Here is a 16,361-nt window from a genome sequence, read left to right as displayed (position 1 = left end):
TAAGTCAAAAGGAGATGAAGACATCCAGCCAAAAGATGGGTGGCTTCCATGAGAGAAGACCTGTGACAGCTGGTCATGACTTTCAAAGACGGAAAGAAAGTGGCACTGAATTGAGAGAGAGATATAACAACAGTTGGCCAGACAACCTAAACCATGAAAAATGGGATAAAGTGCGTTGATGAAGATAGTGCTGATGTTTCTTCTCCTGCTGTTAATGAATTTATTGCAAAATGTAGGTTATAAAATTACAGTGAATAAGGTTAATGACTATCTACTTAAACTGACTTTATTAGCTTTTGTTTGATCATGGTTGAAAGTTTGATAACTTTAAACAACAACTGCAGTCTTTATTGACTAATCAAACTAAAATAACTTTTGTTTTTCATCCAATGAACTAATACCTCAAGTTGTTAATATGATTTGTTTGCATGCTTAATTCTTATTAAGTCTCAAATATTAAGAGAAATTTTATGGAGTATATCCCTATAGTGTCAGTTCAAAATATTCAGTACTAGAATGGCTAAGCAGAGCTAAAAGATAAAGCGATGATAGGACAGCTCAGTATTCCATTCAAAATATATGTTTTTGTTTTCATCTTTACCCGTCTTGATCTTAGGCAAAATAGATATGCGGGTCACACATATATCTTTGTAAATATATAAATGTCTTCCAGAAAAATACTATGATGTTGGCCTCTCTTTGAATTGACTTCTTTAAAACTGGGGTATCAGCTACTGGAATTAATCCTTAAATATGTTTGTATAACAGATGCGTAGAAATAAAGATAGAATCAATAAGTCATAGCCTGCAACAGTCAAGGTAGGACCGACAGACAGATTCTGAATACAGTAATACAGTAATACTGTAATACTGTGAGGCATAAGGTTATGCCCTCTGCAGAAGAGAAGCAAAAAGAGATTTTGCATGCTAAGCAGAGCGAGGTTATTGACATATTCATACTCAGATGTCTTTCTATATAAAAACCAAGAGTACCAAGGCACTATCTGGAGTAGAAACATAAGGATCTCATGAGCACCCATAGGTGACACACTGGTCCAATCAGACAATTTTACAAGGGATTTAGGCACTCTTTTGATAATTCCTTATACTCTGACCATCGTATCACTACAATAGTTTGGAAAACCTTCTATGTGGCTCATCTAATTTCCATATGCATCTCCTCTAGATGCAAAGATGACTTAATTCTACTATATTCATATTTCTTCAGAGCTATTACAGAATATACTGTCCCTTTTGGAATATATTTGTCTAAACACATCACTCAGCTGGAAACCTCTGAGATTCTTAAACAGAAAGATAAATGACCTCATAAATCTCAGTTATCATGAATGACTGGCAACCCTTTCTCTGTATTCAGTGCCTTCCGGACTCCTCTGTCAGAATCTTTGCCTTAGTTTTTGAGCCATAAATGATCCAACTCTCATTGACCTACTATTCCTTTGCAGAATAAATGATTCCTCAAATACAGTATTAAAGGTACTAAACTTTCATCAACAGATAAATAGATGCATATTTAATGTGTCCCCTCACCTCTGGAATAAACTTCCACTTCATATCAAGCAGCATAGCACCTTAGCCACCTTCATGATACACCTGAATAATTGAATGGGCAGGGCACAATCTTTTTCCAGTATGTCTTTTATCACCCTGCTTAAGGCTGGAGGAAACTTTTAATATATGTTATTGATTAGGCTTGTAGTGCCCTGTAAACCAATTGGTTAGTACATGCTTATGAACCATTGTACTTTAAAACAATCTCAAATCTGTTGAGAGAATATCTTCAGACTTAAGTTCCTTAGAAAAAAATTCTTTTTTTTAAATGCATTTATCCTGTTCCTTGCCTGACAACCACCATTCCTTCCTTCCTTGAGAGTCATCAAACAAGCAGCCCTCAGTGGTTTATATTTGGTTTTGTTTAGGTCCCTAACCCCCACCACCTGATTGCTGATGTGAGCATTTGTATCAAAGCAGTCCATGCCATACCTTGGTATGTGCATGCTCTCCTATACACACCTGTGAAGGCTAACATCACTGTCCAAATCTATGCCCCCTGGCTCTGCCAATAGTTTTGTTGTGCAACCTTCTGCTTGAATGCACACAGTCTCGCTGACTGAGGCTATTATTTCCTTCCCAAGGCTGGTCAAGACAATGTCAGCTTTTCACATCATGCTTCTTAGCTTATCTCTTCTAGTACCTAAGTCACTAATCAAACCCAGGTCAAATGGGTTGAAGGCAGGGCTTCCTTCCTCTATACAGAACTTCTTACAGAAACAGGGTAGTGTTAATCAGCATATTTGTCAGAGCTTATAGGGCTTCACCGATGCTTTTCAGCATGAATTCTTCAATAAATCCATTTTATTCATATGTCTATTGAAGTATAGGCTTTTGAGCTCATTGTTGGTAAGACTGTCCCTCAAAAAAGAATGATCATCTCAGACTGAGAAAATAAATTTCTAAAAAAATGTAATACTTGAGAATATACCAAACCAAGAAAAAGCGATATAACTCCAACCAAAACTCCACTAGACAAAACGAAAGCAAAGAACATAAAAGGCTAAGGCAATCCTCAAAATTTATTAGCTCCAAAATAACGCACAAGCATGAAACAAACTTGAGAATATAGCTATATTTTATTTCTCCTTCCTAATGTAAGGTTGAAAGCTGGAGGTTAATATGAATTGTTAAGTCCCAGAGTCCTGGAGTTCATAGGATCATAGGTATTTACCAGTCTGTTGATTTGTAAGAATCATACGAACGCTAGTCTTATATTCCCATGATAATTGTTAGCCCTTATATTTAGTGTACAGATAACCCAGAGGTGGGTAGAATAAGGACATGTTGGAACATTTACATGTAGCCCTTATCCAGGAGGGACATGGGTGCTAAACCATGGGTGAATTTATAGCTTTGCATACATTCATCTAAATTAAGTTTGAAAAGATTCATAGAAGTACTCCACTTTATGTTGAGTTGAAGATGGATCCATAGCAGAGTTATTGTCTATGATACAGACCTATCCTTCCAACATGTTCTATTTATGCTAGTGTTCACACTGCCATTGGACTTGTGAATGTATAATAGGCCTGGCAGGAATGAGTCTGTTGAAACTTTACACACAAAGCAGAGGTCACCTTATATAGGTGGCAGAGACAGGACTGTACCTCATTGAAAAAAATAATTGTGGAATTAAATTGAACACTTCATGTGTTCATTACATTTGTCTATTTAATTATTTATAGCATACATGCAAAGAAATAAATGGATAAAATCTGAACATTATAAGTTGGTTTTCACTTAAAATGTACAGTATGACTACAAGCTAAATTTTACATTATAGTATTGCCACATTTCAGTAGCAGCCATGTAATTTAACAGTGTCTGTCCATTTACTGTCTATGGCTTTTAGCACAGATTCTTAAATATGTCTGTTATAGAGGTGTCATTTTTAACAGAATACAAACTGCTAGATAAAACGAATCAGAAATTGCAGTAGAGTAAGGGAAGTAAACATCTTTCAACTGAAATAGATCAGTAAGCTTAGATTAGATAGTTTTAAAAGCTTATATTCTGCTGTGCTGTCGGGAATAAAATAGGACAAGGATGAAGACATCTAGAGAAGCCTGTCTTATATCACATAGCACTTTAATGCAGGCATCCATCTCACAGGGTTGGATTTCAAATCGACTTCACAGTTCATTTTCTCAATCAGATTTGACAGGCTTTGTATCAGCCTCTTTGCACAATAAACATAAAAAACACTTTTAACACATATTTAATCACTGTGTTCAGCTCCACATACTACGATGTTAAGTTTGTGTGGACAGGGGTATATCTGAAGGCTCTATATCACAAAGTAAAAATATGTGTCAAAACACAATAATAACATGTCACGCAGGAAATCAAATATCCTCTTAGCAAAACCTGTTTGATGCTGAATCAAGCTGTCATAATGTTGGATGTACTACATTTCCTTATCTGTGATTGTGACACATCAATTCATCACTATCTCATGTACGAGATCACTACAATAGCAGCAAAGAAATGCCAGTCATCGTGAGATGATATGACATACAGATGACACTGATCCATTACAATGAAAAAAGACTCATAGTACATACACAGCTATTGCACTATAGTGCTGTATGAAATGCAACACTTGACTAAACACTATGAACATTTATGGTTGAGAACATGAGATGGAACAACATTCCATATTATGGACAAAATCAAACTTTTTTTTCTATATTTTTAAACTGAATTGTTACCCTGCCACTGCAGATAAAACTGAGCATGACTTCTAAATTCACTTTTAATTCTGGCTGACAAACTTGTAATGCTCAAGTTTTATGTGAAAACTAATAATGTTCAAGATTGAGGCTATTTTGTTTGACCCAGGTAATTCGATTTCAGTATCTTAACTTTGTGTCAGTGTTATACCCAATACAGACACAGTTTACATGGAAAAAGTGCAAGCTATCTCCTTACCCTAAACACACACACACACACACACACACACACACACACACACACACACACATGCACGCACGTACACACACACACACACACACACACACACACACACACACACATACACGCACACGCGCATGCACGCACGCACACACACACACACACACACACACACACACACACACACACACACACACACACACACACACACACACACACACACACTCGTATTTTCTGGATGTGGCATTTTAAGGACTGATCATTATACTGATCCCTGAGGCAAGTTCTTTCACATAGAGTGATGAGGAAATTGGGTGTGCAGGAATGGCGGCTGCACTAATTTCTATTGTGAACTCATTCATCATATATTTGACTAGGGTCTTAGGTTATTACAAGTTAGTCATGAAATGATGCTAGTCTCTTATGATTTCTTTGCAGGCTTAATTTTCATTAGCACAAGCACCTAGCTTACAGTAGCTTCACCTGTAAACAGATCGGTATTGTTTACCACATGAGATGTCTGACCTACAAATACTAGACTAGAATGTTTTCAGAGCTGAGCATTTAAGGGCTTCATTTGTCATGGTTCTCTGATTTGACAAGGCTGTCTTCATTGCCATTCTGATTCATAGTAACAAGCTGCTCCGCCAACCACTGTGTTAGACTTTCCCCCTTTCCAAACCCCTTCAGTTTGCCTAGCACTTATTGTGCAGGGCTGAGAGAAATATCTGGAATCATAGATAATCTATATCAACCAAATTCCCTTTGTCAAGTTCTAGCAAATCCTACCCATAAAGCTAGATAGCATGGAATTGTATGACCTGCAGCCTACACTGTTTTTATTACTGTGATAGCATATCTTAAGGGAGCTATCAAGTCTTTCATGCAGTATGTCCTGCATAAGCTTTCCTATTATTGAGTTGAAGGTTCTGGTTCTGTAGTTCTATGGGTTAGTAATTGAGCCCTCTGTGTAGAATGGTAAGCTGTGGCCTCCTACCATCCATCTGAAACATGACAAGAAATCATCTGTTTCTACTTTACAATCAATGAGCATATCTGTCAGCTTCAAAGAGATCCTGGGAAGTTTACCATCAAGGCATTGTACTTTGGCATCTCAAAGTTCTTTAACGGAAAACTATACCCAAAACAGAAAATTACCTTCAGGAAAAGATGGCAACAGATGACTGTCTGACACCTGTATGCTGTGTCCTCTTGGGCTGATGATGAAGCTGCTACTACAAATCTGCACTGGAGCTATTTCCTAATACTCCCTTATATGTACACATGCCATCAAGAGGCTTGGTGCTAACTATGGTATAGTTGGAAACCACTTAGCAATGTATTATTCCATGGTCAGAATTGTTCACTACTGTAAAATTCCTTTTGTACCTTTTGAAAGCTTGTCTTTGTGGAACTGTGATGCAGACTACTTATGTGCATGTTTCTTTGTCTGCCTGAGTGGTTTCCATCCTGTGGCCCAACTTTGTCCCTAGGAGTCTTTGGATATTGAAAGCAAGGCGTTGGTTTGCACTGTTTGGGCTATAAACTTGATAAGTTTGTTGAAACTATTGGAGCTACTAGAGATTTTCATGTTGCTAGCTTGGTAGAGGGACATAATGGTGGAAATCATTATTACTACAGACTCTTCTTAATCCACTCAATGCTTTAATGACTTTAGCTACTCCCTTACTTTTTATGAAGTTTTTGTTTCCTTTACCATTTTGTCACAGATTGCCTTTTCTCTATATCATTTTTCAAGGCTTTCAAAGTTCAGAAATTTACTAATGGACTACAGCATTGTAAACTTAGCAGATAAAGAACTAATTAGTACACCATACATGTAAATATGAATATATATCGAAATACCAGTAGTTCAGTATATTCAAAGTCAAAATATGATAACAAAATATTGAGAATTCAGAATATCAACACATCAAAATGCCGATATATCATATTTATTTTATCATTTATTTATTGCAGTTTGTTAACCGGGAAAGTCCATTAGGCCTAAAAGAGCCCATTTTCAATGGAGGCACGGGGAGAAAAGCTCGAGCAGAAAAATTCAAACAGAGAAATATTATTTACAATAATTCAGAGGTAGAATAACTCATGTACAGCATTTTACGATATTTACAATAATAAATAAATAATGTTCAAGTTGTATAATTCATATGCAAGTAGTATATCATATATGGGGACAATAGAAATATACACATCCAATGGCTAAGTCTGAGTTTAAAAAGGTTTAAGAGAAGTGTAAGGTTTCAGGAAGGGTGAGAGCAGCAGCATTCCCAGAGAGAAGAGAGATGAGAGTGGAGTAATGTTTTAAAGGAAGGGAGATTCTGGGTAGTTCTAATGTGTGGGGAAATGAGTTCCATAATCTAACCAGGGAGAAGGACAGTAGGAGTTGCCCTGGGGAATGTAAAGGCTTCTGAAGTTCAAGGAAATTTTAATTTGTGGATATTAGTGTTTTATGAGGTTGCTAGATTTTTAAGGTAGAGGAGAGAGAAGGACAGTTAGAGGGTTTATAGATGAGCTTATGTACTGTTGTTAGTTGAATGAGAGTTAGGTAATTTGGGAGCTCTAACCAGTTTAGGGCATGGAGGGAGTTACAGTGATGAATGGAAGATTTAGATCCTGTGGCAAACTTGGAAATATTATTGTAGCAAGCAGATAACTTTACTTTCAGTGTTGATTGGAGATTAGTAAGTAGCGGGGCTCCTTAAAGAAGAGAGGGGATAAGGTAAGTGGTGGATAGTAGTTGTTTGGATGAAAGAGAAAGGTAGGGTCTGTGACAATAAAGCATTCCAAGCTTTTGGTGAGTTTTTTTAATATTAGTTTGCAGGCAGATGTCAGATTTTAGCTGGTCATCAATAAGGACGCCCAGAAGTTTTACATGAGGAACTCTTTCAATAAGGTCTTGTTTTAACTGAGTATAGGCAACCTAAGGCAATGTGATCTAAACAAGCTAGAGACCTGCTACAACAAAATCGCCAAATTCGCCAAAGGGGCATCCTACCGTAGTCACCACTGTCTCTCACTTGCTGAACTGGGCTGGCTTGAACTCCTTCACCTCCTTCAGTGGTATCAACTCTCACTCACCCACAAACTAGTAAACCACGCACTAAATGTCCCATCCCTCCAGAATCTACTCCAACCCTATCGCACCACCAGACCACTAAGATCCAGCAGCAAAAATCACTTGCAGATCACTAAAGCCAATAACTCTGTTGGTGAAGCACTATTCTCTTGCACCATAGCCAAATTATGGAACTCACTCCCACCCACAATTACCTCCATACCATCATGCACCCACTTCAAAACTTTAATAAAAGCGCAACTAAAAACATGCTGGCTATGCCCTTGCAACTCCCACTCTAATATCATCCACCCCATCTAACCACTACCTTTCTTTCCACTCCACTAACTACCTTGATTAGAGCAAAGTCAAGGAGGAGGGTAGAAACTATGCTACCAGCATCCCGGGCAGAGTTGATGATTTCGAGGAAGGAAAGGAGGGCAGTGGTGGTGCTATGTCCTGGTCAAAACCCATGTTGTGTTGGAGTCAATAGCTTGTTGTCAAGCAGGTAAGGTAAAAGTTGCAGGTGGATGCATATTTCCAGAATCTTAGAGATAGGGGATGGGATAGCTATTGGGCAAAAGTTGGAGATTGTAAAGTTGCGTCCTCCTTTGTGGAGGGGGATGATGAAAGCTTTTTTCCAGAGGAGTGGTACGTAGGACTCTTGGATGGAGTGGTTAACTAGGATGGAGATGGGAAGAGCTATGCCATCAGCAGCTAATTTGACAAAGTTGGATGGGATGTTATCTGGGACATTAGAACAAGGTTTTAGTTTTACTAGGAGTTTTTTTATAGCATGGGTAGGAATGGATTTGAGAGTGAAAGGAGAGGACTGAGAGTTATTGGATGTTGAAGCTGTAATTTTGGATGTGTTGGAGGAGATGTTATTAGGGAAAGAAGAGGTCAGTTTAGCAATAGTATCAATGAAAAACGAGTTGAACTGGGTAGCTACGTCAAGGTCAGGAGAGCCTGAGTTAGGGCAGGGGTTCTCTTTCTTTCCTATACAAAGAATAGATGAGATGCTACTCCAGAATTTTTTTGGGTTGGTTTTATGGTTGTTTTGAAGTTTAAGATAGTAGGATTTACAGTCAATAGCTATTTGTTTTTTTTACTTGATTTTGTAGCTGCTTGTATTCAGTAAGAGAGTTGGGAGTTGTGGATTTTTGATAGTATGTCCAAGTTTTGTCTCGGAGATGCATAAGGATTTTTGTTTCTTTAGTTAGCCAGGGGACTGTTTTGGATCTGATTCTTTTAGATCTGTAGGGGGCAAAACAGTTAAGTAAATCAGAGAAAACTGTATTAAAGTGTGAGACTGAGGCTTCCAAGGGAAGGGACTTTAGAGGGTTCCAGTTTATGTGTTTTAAGGCAGTGGAGAAGGTTTGAGGGTTGGAGTTTCTTAAGGTGTGGGTTGTGATATATTTGTGCTGTAGGAGCAGGGAAGAAGGGGAATGGTATGCAAAGACTGGGGGATGGTTACTGATAGAGTCAGGAAGAGTGCCACTTTCAGAAATTCTGTTAGGATGGGAGACTAGTATCCAGTCGATTATGCTACCTGTGGAAATAGCCTTAGTTAGTCTAGTTGGAGATTTGATTAGCTGTGTGAGTTGATATATGTTAATACTTTCAGTGGGGGTTGATGAGTAAATGGATGACCAGTTAATATTCACATCACCTAGGATTATTGTTTCATTTCTTATGTTAGTGGTACACCAGGAGAGAATATCTTCTAGAATTGGGATATTATTGCCTGGTGGTATGTTCAGGGTTGCAATGCACAAACTTTTATTGTTGTTAATTTTTAGAAGAGCCAAGACTAGCTCAGCTGTGGCAAAATGGGGTATGGGTTTAGTATAGGGTGTTACTGTTAAGTAGGAGGAGAAAAGTAGGGCTACTCTACCACCTTTCTTTTGGGATCTGTCATTTCTTATGAGTTTATAGTCAAGAGGTGTTATTTCAGTGTCTATTATATGTGGCTTTAGCCATGTTTCTGAGATAGAGAGAATGTCAAGTTTGTTGTGGAGGATCCAGGCATGAAAATCAGGTATTTTATTACAAAGGCTTCTGGGATTAATTGTAGCAAAGATTAGGGATTTGATGGGAGGGGGTGAAGCATTTATGTTTGGTTTAGAGGATAAGGTTTGAGATAGACCTGGGTTAGGGTGTACATCACCTCAGAGGAGGAGGAGGGAGATTAGTTTAAAGTAAAGTAAAGAAAGGTATTTATGTTCTAAGGGATTATAGGTTAGGTTTTTAGAGCCTATGGAGTCTAGCTTGAATGGTATGGGAAGAGGTCTACTGGGAGAGAGGAAGAGTTTCCTTTTAAACAGGAGAGATTCATTATGGTTGTAGAGATGAGGAGAGATTAGGGCTATGGATGGGTATTCTTTTTTATGTATATTGATGTAGTGTGTAGGGGAGGAGAATAATGGAAGTGGGGGAAATTAGTGAGGTAGAGTAAGTAGACGAGAAGGAGAGACTGGAGTAAAGAAAGTAGAATATATGAAGGTTTTGTTTGCATGACAGATGTATGGTACATTAAGAGAGGGGAATGTTTAGAAGACGAAAGTAGGCAGATGTGTGGGGGAAGATGTTAAAGTGTGGTTTTGTAGAGTAAAGTGTTATGGAGTGAAGGGGTGTGTTTAGTAGATGGAGTGGGAGGGGCTAGAAGATGAGGAAAAAATGGAGATGGTGATGAGTGAAGGGGAGGGGCAGATCTTGATAGGGAATTGTAATGTGGGAGTGGATTACAGACATATAAATGTAGAGGTGGTGGGGGCGGGTGAGAATTGGGGGCAGGGTAGAGGAGCAGAGTGAGCCCGCAGGGCGAATGGAGTGGGCAGAGCCATAGAAAGGGGAATATTGAAGTGTAAGGAACAATCAGCCACACAGTCTGCAAAGGAAATGTGTAGAGCAGTTGGCTTGCTTGGTGGATGGTTTAAAACAGTAGACAGAAGGTCTTTGGGTTCCTACTGTGTTAGGTAAGTGGAGTACAACAGGAGTGACTGCAGGTAAACAGGTATTAACATTAAGATATTGTAAGGGAATGTGGTTCTCAGTGTCATTGCACAGTGGAGAAATAGAAGGGTTTATAGTGCCACCTAATGGCAATATATATAGGAATTAAGTTAGTAAAAGGGAAATGTGTTGAGAGAGCATCTTTTTCATTTCCTTGTCTTAAATTCTAGCACTGTGAACAACACAGTGGGAAGCTAACAGGGAGACAGTAATTAATTAGAAAACATGTTCATTGTAGGCTGCAAACGCGAACACCACATGGAATTACAAGTAATCAACCGAAATAAGTAAGCACATACACACTGAGGTGAGTCAGATTTCACTATCTTCCTTAGGGTGAGCAGGTTAGCGTGCGACTATTCCAAGGTTGGGGAAGCACAAATGGACCTGGATGAGACACTGAGATGAGTCAGACTTCAATATCTTCCTTAGGGTGAGCAGGTTAGTGTGCAACTATTCTAAGCTTGGGGAAGCACAAATGGACCTGTGCGAGACACTGAGGTGAGTCAGACTTCATATCGAAATAATTCTAAAAAGAATTAAAAAAACACGCAAACACATAAACACAATTTACTTATGCAATCAGATAAATTAAGAAATTAAAAACTAAAGTAAGTAAAATAACTCAGACATTTATTTTTAAGAAAAGGTGTAGGTTAGAATTATGGGCAGGGTCATGATTCAGGTTAACACACATTAGTAAATCAGTGTAGAGGAGGCTTTGAGTGCCAAGCCCAACCTTGTTCATTGTCTCCAAACCCTAACCCTACACCTTTACTCAGAAAACCCCTTTTCTGTAGCACTTCCACTACATAATATATGCTCAGACACACACACACACACACACACACACACACACACACACACACACACACACACACACACACACACACACACACACACACACACACACACACACACACACACACACACACACACAGAAAAACACAAACTATCCCCTAATCTAACCCTTGCTCTAACCAAACCCAACAACACTCACATAATCACACTGACCTGTCTGCATTATTAACTGACAGTCAGATGAACTGTGAGTATTCGGATACACTGTCAGGATTGTGAATTACTGCCATGTGTATGTATGTATGTATGTATGTATATATACACACACACACACACACACACACATAAAATATATATATATCTATATATACATATATATATATATATATATATATATATATATATATATATATATATATATATCCACAAATATATATTTATTGATAAAGAATGTGCATGAATGTATATGAACACGTGTGCATGCATGTGTGTTTATGCTGAAGACCAGTGCAGAAAATTAATATGAACAGGTTACATCTTAACAGGGTCAAATACAAATTCAAATAAGTCATATGACAAGCTTACACTGATACCAACTGTGAGAAATAAGGAAACAAAAGAAAATAAATAGTTCTAGTATTTGCTTTCCATTTAAGCAATGAAATTCATAAATAGTCATTCAGTTCAGGTGGAAACAAAACACCCATTTTTACAATCTACCTTCTTTCTTTTTTAACCAAAAAGCTTTGTAAATTTTCCTGATTACATTTGAACTTTGTGAAATGGTTCCACTTTGAAAAGCTCACTTCCTGAAACTCGATGCTTCAACAGAATGAAAAAAAATGGTTGCACTTATTTGAGGAAAGGAGAAATCTCCCAATAAAGTGAATTATTGCTGGCACACAGAAACTCTACTGGCAATGATTTCCATAAGATAAAAGTATTCGGCTTTATGCCATTTGACTTCTTATTTTGTAAGCTACTAGCGGGAATTTCTCCTCGAGATGGTGTAAGGAAGCCTTGGGAAACAACATAATTTGAGTGAATGAAGGTGCAGTTATATAACAAAAGTTGTATAAAATAACAAAAATGGAGAGTCCTGATGACAATATCCACATTTAATAAATAAAACCACCATGTATTGAGAGTTTTTGTCCCAAACCACAATGGGGACTTCATCAGAATACATAAAAACATTCAAACCAGGGCTTTTTATACAATCTAGGAATCCCAATTAACCCCTGATTCACCAGTGAGAATCCTCTTCCAATCAATCAATCAATCAATCTGTCAGCTCTCTAAATGCACAATTTTTACAATTTGGTTAAAAAAGCATTTTAAAACATTATTCATGTTTTATTAAAGTAAGAAAACAATAAATACTGGAAAAATCTTTTGTGTAAAAGAGAACAGCAAGAGGTTCTCCGGTTCAATCCTCGGCTGGGGTGCCATCTGTGTGGAGTCTGCATGCCCTCCCTGTAGTCGCATGGGTTTCCTCTGGGTACTCATTTCCTCCCACATCCCAAAGACATGTTGTAGGTGGGTTGGATACTCTAAATTGGCTCTAGGTATGAGTGTGTGCATGTGTGTGCCTTCAGTGAAAGGTTGGGCACAAGGTTGGCAACTCAACACTGTAAAACTCCACTGCCAATCATAAGTGGACAGGTGATCGGCTGTAGTGACCCCTAACCAGGAAAAGCCGAAACAAGAAGAAAATGTGGTAGCTTAGATTTGCTGCAATGTTCCCCCCATGTTCCTCCCAGGTTTGAATGACTCTATATCTGTAACACCAATACTAAAGGAGAAAGCAGATCGGTTGTAAAGTTTAGGTAAAGGAACTTACAGTTGGACACAATACAGGCATATACATTGTTTCATTGCATATTAAATGATATACAGGGGAATGGTATTTTATATTCATTTGTATTCACTCCTACTTTTATTAAATTTAATGTCATTTGCATATAAAGAATTTAAATATTTTAGTGCATGAATTTTGTTTTATTACTATTACATATGGTATCAACACTTTTGAGATAAAGAACCTCATTAACACACAAGCACTGGACAATTTTACTGAGGAACAATACATTAGGTGATAAGTTGGTTAACACATATAAATTTAGTTACAGAGAAAATAAATATCTATCACAGCTTATCAAATACCACAAGGGGATAGCAACCCAAATATATTAACTCCAACCACACTTAGTAGAGGTGAATGCTGTAGTAACTGCAATAAACACAATCTTGTGTTAAATACATATTTATTACAATGAAAACCATGGATTCCACCACATAAATAAGAATGTTTCAGAGCTGCATTTGTGTGTTGCAAACGGGTCTGTGTTTGGTCATTGAATGAGAAATCCATTCAACCTCTGTTCATCAAACTTAAAACATCAAATGTTCACTTCAGTAAATGTTCAATCATCAAATATTTTACCCAGGGACAAAAGACAGTCTACCAACATGCATACCGAAACACACACAGCAGTATATCAAACCCAACCAGGTAGAGGGCTATGCCCTACAATGCCCACAATGGGGGGGGACTGCACCCCCCACCCCACCCCCACTTATATATACACTAACTCCAAGATTGCACTACAGTGGGGAAAAGGGCAAATTTTCTAATGCTGGCCAACTAACTCCATTCCCCGGGAAAAATATTTGATGATTGAATGTTTGCTGATGTGAAAGTTCGATGTTTTAAGTTCGATGAACAGAGGTTCAATGGATTTCTCATTCGATGAGTGAACATAGACTCTTTGCAAAGAATATGCACTTTAAAAGATGGAGGGGCAGGATTCATAAAGATCTGCATTAAGTGTAGAATTGTGTTGGTTTAGCACAGCTCTGCCAATGCAATGACACTCAATTTGATATTCATTAAGCAGCTCTGCATATTAGATCCGCCAAACAGAGGCATAGCTGGTTCAATCACCTCCCTGGGCCAGTGCTATGACCCAACACCCCCTCTCAAAAAATAAACACTTCACTGTAATAAACCGTATTTGCTACAGTTTATACCTACCTGCACTGAGTGTTTAAGAGTGTGTGTTTTAGTTTAAAAAAACAATTCTGTATAAATTGCAGCAAACTGCTTCCTACAAATGTATCAAACAGCTACTACAGTTTATACACTGCCTGAATGGAGCAGTACAGCACTCAGGTTTGATTGTAAATGCAGTGTAGGCTTTTAAAAACTGGTGTTTAAAATTGATCAGGATCAGTTGATCACACCCTCCAACACATTGTGCCCAGGGCTGTTGCCCCTCTCGCCCTGTGCTAGCTATGCTACTGCCATCAAATTCAGGTACATGGCAAACTATGCTAATGAAAGCATAAAGAGCTGAAGTACAAGCTGGTTAAGCAATTCATCATGGCAGATTATGTAGACTCAGTGCAGGCTTTCTCCATGTATACCAAAACTCTTTGGATTACAGGCACAATTACACTTAGAATAAAACGTGAGAGATTGCTGCTGCTATTATTACATTGTATGTGCAACAGGCAAAACATCAGGGGACTGCTGTTGCTGCTGCTAGACCCGAGCAAGAAGAAGAAGGGTGTTTAGGCCTTGTTTAACTTATCATGGACTGCATGAAACAGAAATTATTGAAAGATACAGGGTGAACAAGGAAACACTGGAAGAAAAATGCAATCTCTATCAACTCCACCTTAGGCCACAGGGAACTCATGCAGAACCCACACACTGAAAACAAAGGTATGTGTAGCACTACATATATCAGCTACTGTTACATTCCAGAGACCCACATGAGATATATTAGGGGTGTCAGAGGCATCAGCCTCAAGAATATTGCATCAGTTTTTAAATGCAATGCTACTACATGCAAGGGAGCATATCTGTTTCCAGTGAACACCACAGGAGACAGCAAGAACTATGCAGGAAGTTTTTGCAATAGCACACTTCCCTGAAATTTGGGGAGTCATAGATTGCATACTCATAGAAATAAAAACATCATCTTTTGACACAGAGAAGGAGGTATATCAACAGAAAAGTTTCCATTTTTATTAACTGTCAGGTTGTTGTAATGCCCAAGGGATCAGCTGCAATGCCTGTGCAGGTAACCCAGGCAGTTTTCATGACTCACATATATGGCACACTTCTGACCTGTATAACAGGTTTGGTAGGGGTGACACTCCTTGAGGGCATCTAGTGGGGGATGCAGGTTATGCACTGGAGCCCTGGCTCATAAAGCCATGAGAAACTCATGCAACCCCAAAGAGCAAGGATGCAACAAGGCTCATGCACAAACAAAGAATATCATAAAACTTTGTGTTTGGTTTGCTTAAATCAATGTTCTGGTGTCTAGACATCAGAAGTTGCGATTTAGTACGACCCAAGCCCCTGTACTGAAATACTTACAGTGTATGCCATGTTTCGCACTATAATTCTCAGGGAACAGCTTAAACAAGGACAGCAAGGTACAGAACAACAGTTTCTAGGGCCAAAGGCAGGGCCAGCAGCAGTAGGTACAGATGAGGAGTCTAAGGGAAAACCACCAGCTGCAGATGATGTTGGCAAAGGATAGCTCACATAATCACTACCTAGCTAAAAGCCTAAGATCCCATGCACATACACATTGGAAAACGGATGCCTGTCAGGCATCACAACCTTTACTTAATCATGTAATGGCTGTTATCTGATAGTATCAGATAAGTGCAATCCCAAAGGATGCAATTGTCACATGTGGAAATGACAAGGAAAGTGTGGAACCTATAAAGAAAAAAACAAGTTATATAACTGATTCTCATATCAATATATGTATATACCCCTTGTGATGACCCTCCACTGCACCAGTAATCAAGAACCCTCAATCCTCACCACTGGCACCTGTGGAAGGATGTTCACTGGGAGGATTACATGTATATGTACCGTCTTTCCAGACGCAGCTCTCTGCATCAAGTGCAATTTCCATTAAGAGCACACAGAGACTACATTTATTCTGGG

This window comes from Protopterus annectens, chromosome 10.part0, assembly GCF_019279795.1.
Source record: "Protopterus annectens isolate FY-2018-M chromosome 10.part0, PAN1.0, whole genome shotgun sequence".
NCBI classification, from domain to species: domain Eukaryota; kingdom Metazoa; phylum Chordata; order Ceratodontiformes; family Protopteridae; genus Protopterus; species Protopterus annectens.
Note: the sequence above shows the minus strand (reverse complement) of the source record.